The 14,042-nt window shown below is 40.1% G+C and overlaps 1 protein-coding gene across 1 annotated transcript in view; it reads right to left on the bottom strand.

Moving 5' to 3' along the window:
- The window catches only part of LOC117987085 (disintegrin and metalloproteinase domain-containing protein 10 homolog), a 201,599-nt gene that overhangs the window by 145,667 nt on the left and 41,890 nt on the right, over nt 1-14,042 (bottom strand). The gene's annotated exons all lie outside the window — the stretch shown is intronic.

Below are 14,042 nucleotides of genomic sequence, written 5' to 3'. Positions count from 1 at the left end.
AATTTAAAATCCTCGTATTAATCGTGATACGTACCCGCTATTTACATTATATTAAGTTTTTTTGTTCCAAAGCTTTCGGTGAAAATTTACGTTAACGACGTACCGAAACGCTAAATCACTTTGCCTTTGCCAGTAACTAGCTGGTAACTAGGCACGGCCGAATAATCCCACCAGACGGAGATCAGACCAGTCAATATACTTATATTTCAAAATTGTCCCTGTCGTGAATCGCACCGTCTCGATTGTGGCCTACAGCATTAAGAATGAGGAATAATGGAACCCAAAGTTTAATGAAGTCTAGAGGTACTTTGTACCTGTTCGAAATCTAAAATTCCACGATCAATTCTCAAACAGGTGAGCCAACTATCCGCACCTAGAAATTTCTACAAACACTTATTTCTCTTTTAAAAAGTTCATAAAGAAAAATGCAGTTCCGAACTGCGCACTTAGAAGTAATTTGATAAGGTACGAGTATATGTATAGAGGCTTTCGCACGGATCAAGTGAATGGGGCAATTTCTGAGGTCATTTTGGTTGATTTTATTGTCTCTTGTCCGCTTTTCCTTTTGTTCGGGGAAAGGCTTAAATGGACTGAGGTGGTCGCTACATCCGGTATACTAGTTTATTACCCGAAGGGTATAGATAGGGCTATGTTCTTTACAGCTATCTGTGTATGTACCTATCCTGTATCCTATAGGGGATTTGTTATACCCTCGAAGCATCGCGACGGAAATCGAAGTTGTTACCTACTAACAAGTAATTAATGAAAATATAATAGGTGTGTATTAAAAATTTTACTTTTTACTACGCTATTACACTAATCGTCATTGATTTGTCTTTGCCCGTTGAGGAGTTCCGTCTTTCATCTCCGAAAATATTGACACATGACTAAAACATGACTTTTTTGACGACTAAGCCATTGTGATTTAACGGACTTATGCAGTAACATCGGCCAAAAATTATCCTTCTCTATCCCGAACAATTCCTATTGTTTTCCTAGAGAAAAGTCATTTCCTAGAGAAATGTAGAGTGTTGACTTGGAATATCTAAATATATAAAAGGAAAAGATGACTGACTGACTGATCTATCAACGCACAGCTCAAACTACTGGACGGATCTGGCTGGAATTTGGCATGCAGATAGCTATTATAGGGGTTTAGAAATAGGGGTTTAAAATTTGTGTAGTCCAGGCGGACGAAGTCGCGAGCATAAGCTAGTTAGCTATAAGTCTGTCAAGATGAGTTCAAATCAGTTCAGTAGTTTCAGCGTGAAGCATACACTGACAGAACAAAAGTAAAATAAAATACACTGTCCTGGCCTCTGTATCGATGACTAGCTTATGCTCGCGACTGTGTCCGCGTGGACTACACAAATTTTAAACCCCTATTTCACCCCCTTAGGAGTTTAATTTTCAAAAATCCTTTTTTAGCGGATGCCTACGTCATAATAGGCTATCTGCATGCCAAATTTCAGCCAGATCCGTCCAGTACTTTGGGCTGTGCGTTGATAGATCAGTCAGTCAGTCAGTCACCTTTTCCTTTTATACTATATTTAGATTATAATGCTTCATCTGATTAAAATTTTTAAAATATAAAATTCAATGTATAGAAATCGTTCAGTTACAGAATTATTATACCTAAGTATAGATTTTTTGGAAGTCAATAGTCATATAATCATGCAGTCGACGAAGTCGAATTGATTTATCATGATGATCATAAATAACAATAGTTCATCATTCTGTATATCATATTCACATATCACTATGTATTCATCCCAAAGGAAATGAAACATCCCATCTCATAAGTGTAAGTAGGTCACAACTTACAAGGGTCACGCCTGATTGGCTATATTGTGTTCTTCTGAGTTCAGACAAATGAGCTAACGGTCTCATTAGGCGGTGATCTGGTCAAGCTGTGATAGCCTAGTGGTTAGGACGCCCGCCTTCTAATCGGAGGTCGGGGGTTCGATCCCGGGCACGCATCTCTAACGTTTCGGAGTTGTGCGTTTTAATTAATTAAATATCACTTGCTTTAACGGTGAAGGAAAACATCGTGAGGAAACCTGCATGCCTGAGAGTTCTCCATAATGTGTGTGAAGTCTACCAATCCGCACATGGCCAAAACCCTTCTCACTCTGAGAGGAGACCCGTGCTCTGTAGTGAGCCGGCGATAGGTTGTTCATGATGATCTGGTATAAGAGACGTATTGTCTGTGGAGTGAGTGTGAAGGATGAGTTTATACTCATCCTTCTCGCAAAAATGAGCACATATTGAACTTTTTAACTGATTTCAAAATAGGAGATTATGTATTGGACCCGTACCTATATGTATAGTACGCGACAGGTCGAGATGGCAATCAGGATGGGGACGTTCCGCATACCCACACAGCCCCCGCACTAACCCGGTGCGGGCGAACGTGGGTGACGTACGGGTGTGCGAGGCGTCTCATACCCCGATTGCTACCTCGACCTGTCGCGCACTATATGTATGTCCGCGATTATCTCAAAGACCTATAAACCGAATCAATATTTTTTCGCTACAGTAATAAACATACTTTCAGGATTTAAATACACCTAGATATCATTCTTATGAATGAAGTAATCCTACTTACAATAATTTCTCCGAGATTTCTGAACCTATTTAAATTAGTGTTAAAAGTAGGATAAACTTAATCGATATTTCGGGCTCAATAACTTTTTACTTTGTCCTACTAACCAAGGCTCTTACCAGAACTGCTGTCAGCAGAATTAATCCTCCAGCCTCATTAATGCAGTCATCAAAAGGTCAAGTTGTGTGCAACACCCGCATCGTTTGACAGAATTTAGAATAAGTATAGAAATGTTGAAGCAGCGTGAAATATCAGTTTAAAAACACACAACTGTACTCGTATTTGCTATGTGTTAGTTTTTACGTTGTTTTGGATGATAGTGTTTTTTTATTTAAAACTAGCTGAACCGCCCCGGCTTCGCTCGGATGGAGTTCAGAAAATTGAGGAGGAGGTTGAATTAAATTTTTCTCTCCGTAAGAACCATCCTCGTACTTCAAGGAATATTGATTCATTTTTATATTATAGGTTATAATTACTTACAAGTGCGACACGCGCTGTTCCTGAAATAAGACCAGCTTTCTTTCACGCTTATCGCCATCGCTGACAGTTTTTTTTTTAATTTATAGACTAGCGCTTGACTGCAAGCAGACCCGCTCACAAGTAATGATGCCGCCTAAGATGGAACGCGCTTGCCTAGAAGATGCATATTCACTCTTGACTAAAAGGTACCCATATTAAAAGTGGAGGGGCAATCTGTTGCATATCCTAGCGGTGCGGATAAGAAACGAGGAAGCATATCGCGTCGCATGTGTCCGTCGAATTTCAACTACGTACGGATGCAGACCTTGACGATGTATTGCGGTACGATGGTAGAAAAGTGAAGGAGCAACGGTCGAAAAATGTTCATAAGTGTCATTTGTTACAAGTTCTAGAGAAGTTGCGTTGCTTCGCGCGTCGCTGCGGTTGAGCTTTGTATCTGCCCAAGTCCTTAATCCCCCAGCCTCATTAATGCAACCTTCCAAAGGCCAGGTTGTATTCAACACCCACATCGTGTGAGCCTCACAGTACCCTAATAACTTTAACGTATTCTCTCAGTATTCGCTTGTCTTAATGAACATCGTAACTTGTGCAGCAAAATGTAGCAAAGTGGCCCGAGCTTAATGTCGCCGGATCTTGGAGTAATCCATTATCTCTATACGAAGATACACGAGTAATAGTAGTAGTTAGTCATCATCATCATCATCATCATCAACCAATAGACGTCCACTGCTGGACATATACTCTTGTAGGGACTTCCACACGCCACGGTCTTGCGCCTCCTGAATCCAGCGGCTCCCTGCGACTCGTCTGAGTTCGTCCGTCCACCTAGTGGGGGGTCTTCCAACGAAAGAGGAAGAATAATTAGTATAAAGATGTATTGCAACAGAACATATTATAATGAACATACCTAAACATCACATTGGCACCCCTCGGGTATGGAACCCTAAAAACAAGAAGGAAAACAATTGTGCTGGGGTGCAACTGTTTGCAGTTGCGGCCTTATCACTAAACTATCGCTATCAATACCCATATTATAAATGCGAAAGTGTGTTTGTTGGGATGTTTGTTCTTCAATCATCTCGCAACGGAGCAATGGATTGAAGTGATTTTTTGCATGGGTATAGTTTAAGACCTGGAGAGTGACATAGACTACCTTTTATCCCGGAAAATGAAATAGTTCCCACGGGATTTTTAAAAACCTAAATCTACGCGTAGATACGACATCGCGGGAATCAGCTAGTACAGCTATAATTTTGATGGGGTATTTTGCATTGAAAATGAAAAATGAAAATGAAAATGAAAATGAAAATGAAAATGAAAAATGAAAATGAAAATCTTTTTTATTCGTATAAACTTTTACAAGTACATAGGTAAAGAGAGGTTTCTTAGACATATGGGGGTCACTGCAGTGGATGTGATTGTGATAGACAAACAAGGCTAGGCCTATTTCTCCTCAAAAATTAGAGGACTGATTTTGACATGAATTTTACTCCAAATAGATAGTACATCAGAGTAAGTTCTTAAACATGTTTTACCGTTTAAACATATTAAATCATCAATAAACTCATCAATCAATAAACATCTTAAACATGTTTTATATTCCTAAATTTTTCGTTGGTTGTAGTAAAAAAATAGTTAATTTTTATATGTGCGTAGTTTTATTTTTAAAGTCTTTTTCTGAGGAAGCCTTCTCCCTTGGTAACTTAGTAATGTGTCTTCGCAGATGCCAATATAATTTTTACAGGCATCAACAGTAATTACGTTTTACTACGTGACGACAGAATGCGTATCTCAAATGGCCTATACGAATATAATTTACATAAAGCTATCTACAGATGTGCCAACTGCCAACTAGTCAGCTCCTAGTTATGCCTATGTTGATTCTTGCTGGCTCTTTTCAATAGAATGCGCTTTCCGAGTCGAATATAATTTACATAAGGCTATCTACAGATGTGCCAACTAGTCAGCTCCTAGTTATGCCTATGTTGGTTCTTGTCGGCTCTTCTCAATAAAATCTGCATTCCGAACTGGTGGTGGGTAGTCACACAGGCAGCATAATACTTCGGTACAGTACTACCACCTTTAAAAGTAACACCGATGTACCTGTGCAGAAATCTTATTTTTAACTGGCACGAAAATATCTCAGCCAATCATAGCGCGCGTCCGTCCGCTATTGGTTATATTCTACGCGCCAAGGTATATATTGCATTGTTGTACATTCGGTTTTGTCGCAAGGTTGCATTTTCTGCGCAAACTAATTTTTGCGACGCGACATACAAAAGTGCTAGTACTGTACCTAGGTTTTCGTCAATGCCAACTCAAGCACCAAATCCTGTGCATGCCATTAGTTGGCATGTCTATAGATGTTGTTCCGCCGGCAGGAAACACTCCGGCGTTCCTTCTCGTTTTCGTTTACTTTCCACTTCAACGGAATTTAAGCGGAGCAATAAAAATTTTACGACTCCTTGAAAAAATTATTAGTCCACTAGTAAGTAGGTTGAGCTAAGCAGAGATTCTTGAACATTATTGAATATTCCTCAATATTCCTCTTATAAACGGGAATTTTTAAACTAGAGATGCCATTCTTATTAAAATTCAATTGATTTTACCTTGTCCCAAGAACTATTGAAATGAGCAAATCATTTTACCCGTAGTCCTAAGTTGCCAGTGGTCCGATCGCAAAGGGCAACTGGTCGATCCAACGGCATTTGTTTTTTTGCCTGGGGCAACTTCGTTTACCCGTGATTATATTACTGTGGCGTAAGTATTATTTGTACACGCTATTTTTAACAATTAAGCATGCAAACCAGGTGACCCAAGCCACTATTACACAGTATTGCTCAAGTGAAGTAATGAAACGCACGCACGAATGTGGATTAGTTGGTCAAATAATGGTACCTACTATGTTCGTACTATAAAAATCTTGAAATGTATTCTTTTATCACTTTCACTATGTCATTGTCATAGTCACAAAGCTGAACGTACATTGACATGCGTCGAAAGCACAGTATTATTTGTATTAAAACTACAGTACGCGACAGGCCGAACTAGTAATCGGGGAGGGAACGCCCCGCACTAACCCAGTGCGGGCGAGCGCGGGTGACATGCAGGTGATTGGGGCGTCCCCCCGCCTCATACCACGATTGCCATCTCGACCTCTTGCGGACCATACCTATATCAGTTATTAAACTTATGTTGCTTTGGATACTGGAGATAATATTGTTCTTTCAAATTATTTCTTACAGATGCAGCGGCTCCCTGCAACTCGTTCTATGTCGTCTGTCTACCTAGTGGAGGGTCTTCCAACGCTGCGCTTTCCGTAACACCGTGGGACCCCAACCTCTATCGACTTTTCAAACTATTTCTCGTCTCGGTCCTCGTATTATAACGAATTTTTTTACCCTTTCTATTACTATTTAATTTCTTTAAATAGTATTTTAATATATTGTATATGTTTAGTGTATAACTTGCTGGATTTTTATCTGAGAATAAAGATTATTATACGTAATAATACTACTCTCACGCCCGTGTACAAGATAAATATAATATATAAAGACCAATTATTATTATTACCTTATTTCGAGTTCTGTGGTGGTCGCATAATATGGTGCCATCTGTAAATTAGTGGTAGTAATGTTGTTGCGTGCGGCGTTTGCGTCTTGTACACATGTGCGTTTAGTTAACAATGAGATAGAAAATGAAATCAGTTAAGGGTATATTTATGTGCGTTATTATTTATCTCGACTTTCTCTCTTCACGCTGCATTGGACGCATGTAGGTACGCGAATCTATGACTAATTTATGCTTTTGATTACTGATGCGATACAACACAATGTACCCTGTTGATTGAGATTTATTTCACTATATTATATTAGATGATGTCCGCGACTTCGTCCGCGTGGATTTAGCTTTTTAAAAATCCTGTGGGAACTCTTCAATTTTCCGGGATAAAAAGTAGCCTATGTCCTTCCCCGGGATGTAAGCTATCTCTGTAACAAATTTCTTTAAAATCGATTGAACGTTTGAGCCGTGAAAAGCTAGCAGACAGACAGACACACTTTCGCATTTATAATATTAGTATGGATTCAATTAGCTGTGATGCTGCGACGTGATTGTAGGACAAACCATCAATAAACACACTTTCGCATTTATAATAATGGATAATGATGGATAGTACAGTAGCCGGCAGGAAATATTGTACATCGACCTTTAGGAAGAGAATTGGGCTTCGTAGAGCGTTCTCTGTCACTCATACCTATGTGAGGTTTTGTCGGTCCCAACGACAGAGACAACGCTCTACGAAACCACATCTCTTTCTAAAGGTCGATATACAATATTTCCTGCCGGGTACTGTACTTTAAATCCACCGTCCACGCTGACGAAGATCATCATGATCAACCCACCGCCGGCTCACTACAGAGCACGGGTCTCCTCTCAGAGTGAGAAGGGTTTGGCCATAGTCTACCACGCTGGCTATGTGCGGATTGGTAGACTTCACACACCTTTGAGAACATTATGGAGAACTTCAGGAAACCTGCATGCCTGACATGCAGGTTTCCTCACGATGTTTTCCTTCACCGTTCAAGTGATATTTAATTACTTAAAACGCACATAACTCCGAAAGTTAGAGAAGCGTGCCCGGGATCAAACCCCCGTCCTCCGAATAGAAGGCGGACGTCCTCACCACTAGGCAGCTATCACAGCTTTTGGTATTTACTATAGGATAAAAATATTTTGGGGTTGCAATCCAAAATGGACGAACAATAAATACAGCACCTCAGGCTGCTACATAATCTGCAATCGGCAATATTTCCTCATTAGGCCGGTCAGCCCCGGCAGTGCCGAGAGAGAAGCGGCCAAATTACTCAATTTAATGGATCACTACCCCTGTTCCTCTTACACATAATTCATTACCTCCCTGATAGAACCATACGTATGGTCATGTTTTATTTATTACCAACTAGACAATGCTCGCGTCTTCGGGTAGATTTAGCGTTTTAAAAATCCCATGGGAACTCTGATTTTCCGGTAAAAGTCTTAAAAAGTAAGCTATCTCTCGAGTAACCTTCCTTTTAGAAATCCCGTGGGAACGTCGTCTGAGAGTGATCGGGAGGCAGACTTCCTAAAGGCGCCTCCTGTGAAACTCTGACAGTGGCTTAGGATGACATCGTCACCTCCGAGAATCAACATCGTCGGGGTGACGTTAGAAATCGAGCAAACGACGTGTTTCTGCGTCAGACGTGTGTGAAGCCTTTATGGAAAAGATCCATATAAGAACATCAAGCACCCGTATAACCTTTGAAAATGCTTTTTATCTATCCAACCATGATCCAACCTTGCCTATTTGGGTCACATTTTGCGTATCCAAAGCGACCCGAAAATATTTTAAGTATAGGGTCAAGTAAAGCCTAATTCTACCTCGCCTGCAGGCCTTTGAAAACGCTTTCGAGGTCACTGAACAATCTGCGAGACGCGTCCGTGGGATTAGTCGGTCATGATTTAGCCAAGGTTGATCGAAAGGGAAAATTCGTCTTAGATATGCCATATTTACTTACAGCTGAAAACGATATTTTTTCAGACTTTTTAAAACTTCAAACTACCATTGCTATTATAGAGCGTACAAAATGATATATCGACCCGTTCCGACAGTTAGTAAAACGTAGATAGTAGTTACATTTTCTTTGACAATTATTATTTTGTTCTGAACAAGAAAATGACTTAAATAACTAGAAAACAACATGACTTGAACTTGTATTGCCCTTCAGTGATCACATAAATTTAACTATGTATACTGCTCTACTCATAAACGGCCACAATAATACCTGTAATCTGTCGGTACGACTAAGCAACATTGTTATTTGTCGAAGAATACGATACATACAATTTTTGACCAATAACAACGTTGCTAAGTAACTCTTCGACTCATTACAGGTCGGGCGTATGTGCTCGCATCCGTATTCGGTTCTTACCCGTGATTCTTCGAAATAGCCGTCATAAAAATACGTACATTCGATTATTTTTTTCACGGATCCGTGAAATCACGGATAAGTGCGTAAACGCCGTTAGGACTGATTATTTATTTATCGATTTCGGCCGTAACCGCCAAAACTTAAAAATGTCGTAAATGCGAACACAGATGTTCTGGTGTCATACTTACACGCAGAAAATGAATACAAGTTTTAGCGTTTAAACTACCGTGAGTGATTTCCATTATAAATAATATCTGTCCCGGCTGTACTCACGTGTTTAGTCGACGTTAGCCCGACTAGTTTCGAACCCATCCGGGGTCCTTTTTCAAGGGAGTCAGTTCGAGTCCGGATGGGTTCGAAACTAGTCGGGCTAACGTCGACTAAACACGTGAGTACAGCCGGGACAGATATTATTTATAATGAATACAAGCTTTAAAGTAAGTAGGTACCAACGGATTCCCTTTAACATGTCACCCCTCAAAAGATATATACCACTGTCCCAATTTTAAAAGCGCGTTTGTCACTGCAGTAGGTATGTTAGCGGGGAATATTTGATGATCCTGTCCACAGTTTAGCGATCTTACAGTTATGCAACAAGCCTAGTCCCGCAAAGCAACGCCGTGGCAGGTGCCTGGCAGATAAGCGGGCGCTGCGAGATGCGTTTGGTACGTCTGAAATATATCTTATACTCTGGAGTGGACATACCACATGCGCCGTACGAAATGTACTGAAAAATACAAATTACAACAACCCGCTCGCATCTACAATATAATATGCAAATATCTCTATTTCAATAATCGGCATTTGGCAATCGTTATCATTATGTTGACATGTTTATTAGAATGCGAGGAACTTTACCTAATCGTATCAAGGGTTTATGAAAGAGCATAGCGAAACTACATTATTGGTTGTTTCTTTTTGGCAGCGCTATCAGCGCTTTTGACTCGTAGTAAGCAGAGGCCACACAAAGGCGTGGCAATTGTTCATAATTTACATTTATTCAGTACCTACATTACTACTTTGACTCTGGTCAGTAATCAAGAGCACGTCAAGTTCAGCGGAATCGAAGCGGAGCGGTGCACAACTCACTGTTGTGGAGCGTGTAGATGCGAGATCAAAGATGTTGCTGTTAGAGTGCTGCCCAACTGTATGCTTGTTAAACTGTGTTCCTGTCAAAGCTCGTGAATATTACAGGAGCGCGGCGCACTTCCCACGCTGGGCGGCTGTAAACCCGATCTTTGTCACCTCGGGGGTTTTATTACGTCGCATTGCACGCCGCTTTACGATTTAACCGACTTCTAGTCTAGCGAAATAAACAGCTCCTATTCCGTATTGAAGCCAAAATAGCAATGCCAAAAAAACCGATCGAAAGTAATTTAAGTAATTACGTAATTAGTAGATATTAACTACTTAACCGATTCCCGATACGCGTAAGAATAAATGTAAATTCAAATTTAAAACAAACCCAAATCAAAATTAATCACGTTGAAAAAAAGGGGATTTTTTTAAAAAATCGGTTTAGAAATCTCGGAGAAATCGGTGTATAAGTATATTGAAAATATTGGTGACATAAGTGTTATGCGTATTACTTCGTACATTAGAATGATATGCGTGACTTTGATATAGACTTATTAAAAATTACAGTTTTATTCGATAATAACCGGGAGCGACAGATTAGCGTGCTTTCTGAGGCACAGAGGAAGTTGGTTACCCACCCAGTTACTGACGGTGATCAACATTGCTTATCCAGCATTTATAGGTAGACTAGCTTATGCTCGCGATTTCATCCGCGTGAACTACACAAATTTCAAACCCACATTTCACCCCCTTTGGGGTTGAATTTTCAAAAATCCTTAGCGGATGCCTACGTCATAATAGCTATCTGCAAGCCAAATTTCAGCCCGATCCGTCATGTATTTTCAGCTGTGCGTTGATAGATCAGTCAGTCAGTCACCATTTCTTTTTATATATTTATATATATGCGGTGATGCTTGGCCCCAATACCCCGCACCCAAGTTCTACTCTACTAAAATAGTACCTACCTTCGAGCAATCCATCAAGCAATTCGTTCCATTCAATTAGTCACAAGACAGAATCTTAAGTGAAATACAAGTATGTAGGTAGGTACCTATAAGCAATTTTCCGTTTATACAGAAAATTAATATGCAAGAATATAACCTCAGCGGTATATAATATGACCCTACATATTGTTCCCTACGTTCGTTATAATACCGTATATTATTCACAACAAGCACTCTGTAGGGCTGGCATCTACGGAAGAAAATCCAATTAACATAATAATTATTATAAATGTGAAAGTATGTCTATCTGTCACGGCCCATTAGTTTAATCGTTTTTTATTTCATCCTGGGACTTTTATCCTGGAAAATGAAATAGTTCCCACGGGATTGAAAAAAGCTTGATCTAAATATATAAAAGGACAGATCGGGCTGAAATTTGGCATACAGATAGCTATTATGAGGTAGGCATCCGTTAAGAAAGGATTTTTGGAAATTTAACTCCTAAGGGGGCGAAATAGGGGTTTGAAATTTGTGCAGTCCACGCGGACTAAGTCGTGAGCATAAGCTAAAAAGGAAATGGTGACTGACTGACTGATCTATCAACGCACAGCTCAAACTGCAGGACAGATCGGGCTGAAATTTGGCATAAAGATAGCTATTATGACGTAGGCATCCGCTAAGAAAGGATTTTTGGAAATTTAACTCCTAAGGGGGTGAAATAGGTGTTCGAAATTTGTGTAGTCCACGCGGACGATGTCGCGAGCATAAGCTACTGATTTATAATTTGTAAGATGCTTCATTGCAGCGTCCGATAGCTGTACTGGTATAATCTTTCGTGTACCTAAGTTCGAGGAGCCGGTCAGCTAGTGTTTGTATGTGGAGACTGCCACAGTACAGATATGTTTAATCATACAAAATTCTTGGTGAATAGGCAACCCTAGTCCCTAGGGTGAACTATCGAATACATAAACAGTTTGAATTTAAAGCCCTGTGTTAAAGCCCGACGAAATGTGAGTCACCACAACTTTGTTTAAACTTTGGAATAATTATATCTGAATTCTTTCCTAACTATACGGCTCTATTCAAAATGATGATTAGGCTCTACCAAAAAAAAAAACCGGCCAAGTGCGAGTCAGGCTCGCGCAATGAGGGTTCCGTACTACAGTCGTGTTTTTCGACATTTTGCACGATAATTCAAAAACTATGATGCATAAAAATAAATAAAAATCTGTTTTAGAATGTACAGGTGAAGACCTTTCATATGATACCCCACTTGATATACTCACTCACTTCGAAAGTTGAAAATACTTATTATTAGTTCATGACCACAATTTAATTTTTTTTGTGTGATCTAACCCTAAATTCACGGTTTTCAGATTTTTCCCCAAATGTCAGCTATAAGATCTACCTACCTGCCAAATTTCATGATTCTAGGTCAACGGGAAGTTTATGTAGGTTTCTTGACGGACAGACAGACAGACAGACAACAAAGTGATCCTATAAGGGTTCCGTTTTTCCTTTTGAGGTACGGAACCCTAAATAAGTATGTGTAGTGAGTGCCATGGTTAGTAGTTAGTAGTTACTGATTATAATATGTATTCTTAACCTGATTATATTGAGCTTAAAATATAATAAATCAATTAGCGTCCATAGCTAGACATAGGCTTTGCCAAAGGCAAGGGAAGGAAGCTTAGGTACCTATATCTCATCATCATCATGATCAACCCATCGCCGCGCCGGCTCACTACTGAGAACAGGTCTGCTCTCAGAATGGAAGGGGATTTGACCATAGTCCATCATGCTGGCCAAGCGATTTTTTGCTCTATATATGTTAAAGCAAGTGATATTTTATCATCATTATCATCATCATCAGCCTGTGGACGTCCACTGTTGGACATAGGCCTTCCCTAAAGAGCGCCACCACACCCGGTCCTCAGCCTTCCTCATTCATCCACTTCCCGCCAGCCTCTTTATATCGTCGGTCCATCGTGCTGGAGGGCGTCCCACACTACGCTTGCTTAAAATTAAGTGATATTTAATTTCTTAAAATACACATAACTTCGAAAGTTAGAGGTGCGTGTCCGGCATCGAACCCCCGACCTCCCAAATAGGAGGCGGACGTTCACACTACACGCCACTAGGCTATTACGGCTCTGTTTATCTATGTTACATAAGAAATTCTACAGTACGCGGCCGAAAGTAATGTACATCGGCCTTTAGAATGACATTTCGGCTTTGTAGAGCGTTGTCTCTGTCACTCATACCTATATGACGTTTTGTCGGTCTCAACGACAGGGACAACGTTCTACAAATTTGCTATCTCCATCTAAAGATCGATGTAGGCATATTACTTTCAGCCGCGTACTGTAAGTAGGTATAAGAATTTCCCACGGGATTTTTCAAAACCTAAATCCACGCTGACGTAGTGGCGGGCATAATCCAGTTTAGAATAATCTCAACATTGGCACCGATTCTAAGCACAACCTAATTTTGGAGTATTCGCAGCCTCTTCTTACTATTGTAATATGAAAAGGACAGAAGCAGTTTGACATTTCTAAATTTAATTTTTAGATGGTAGAACCCGTGATTTTAGCACGCACTCGCGAACCTACTGTTTAAATTTGTATTGTGCACTAAAATTTAGAGTCTTTAAATGTGAAAGTTGGGTTCCGTTCCTTTTTTAGCATTGGTAAAAAGAATAGGATGCAGATGCTCTAAATTTGGTTTAGAGAGAGACTAGAGATCCGGGCCATTGTATTGTTTAGCTATAACAAATGTGGATGATAACATCTCGTTAATTAATGTGGTTTGGACGAACGTGTCCCATATGACCGTGACCACCGACCGAGTAATTCAAGGAAAGGACACGTCAAATTCCGCTGATTACACCTAACTTGAATTACGTGAGATAATGGTGGCCTTTAGGTCGGAATTCCTCCTATTACTATCGGTCCCGTACGTCAGTCG

This window comes from Maniola hyperantus, chromosome 12, assembly GCF_902806685.2.
Source record: "Maniola hyperantus chromosome 12, iAphHyp1.2, whole genome shotgun sequence".
In the NCBI taxonomy this organism is placed as follows: domain Eukaryota; kingdom Metazoa; phylum Arthropoda; class Insecta; order Lepidoptera; family Nymphalidae; genus Maniola; species Maniola hyperantus.
Note: the sequence above shows the minus strand (reverse complement) of the source record. Positions and strands in the feature narration are given on the sequence as shown.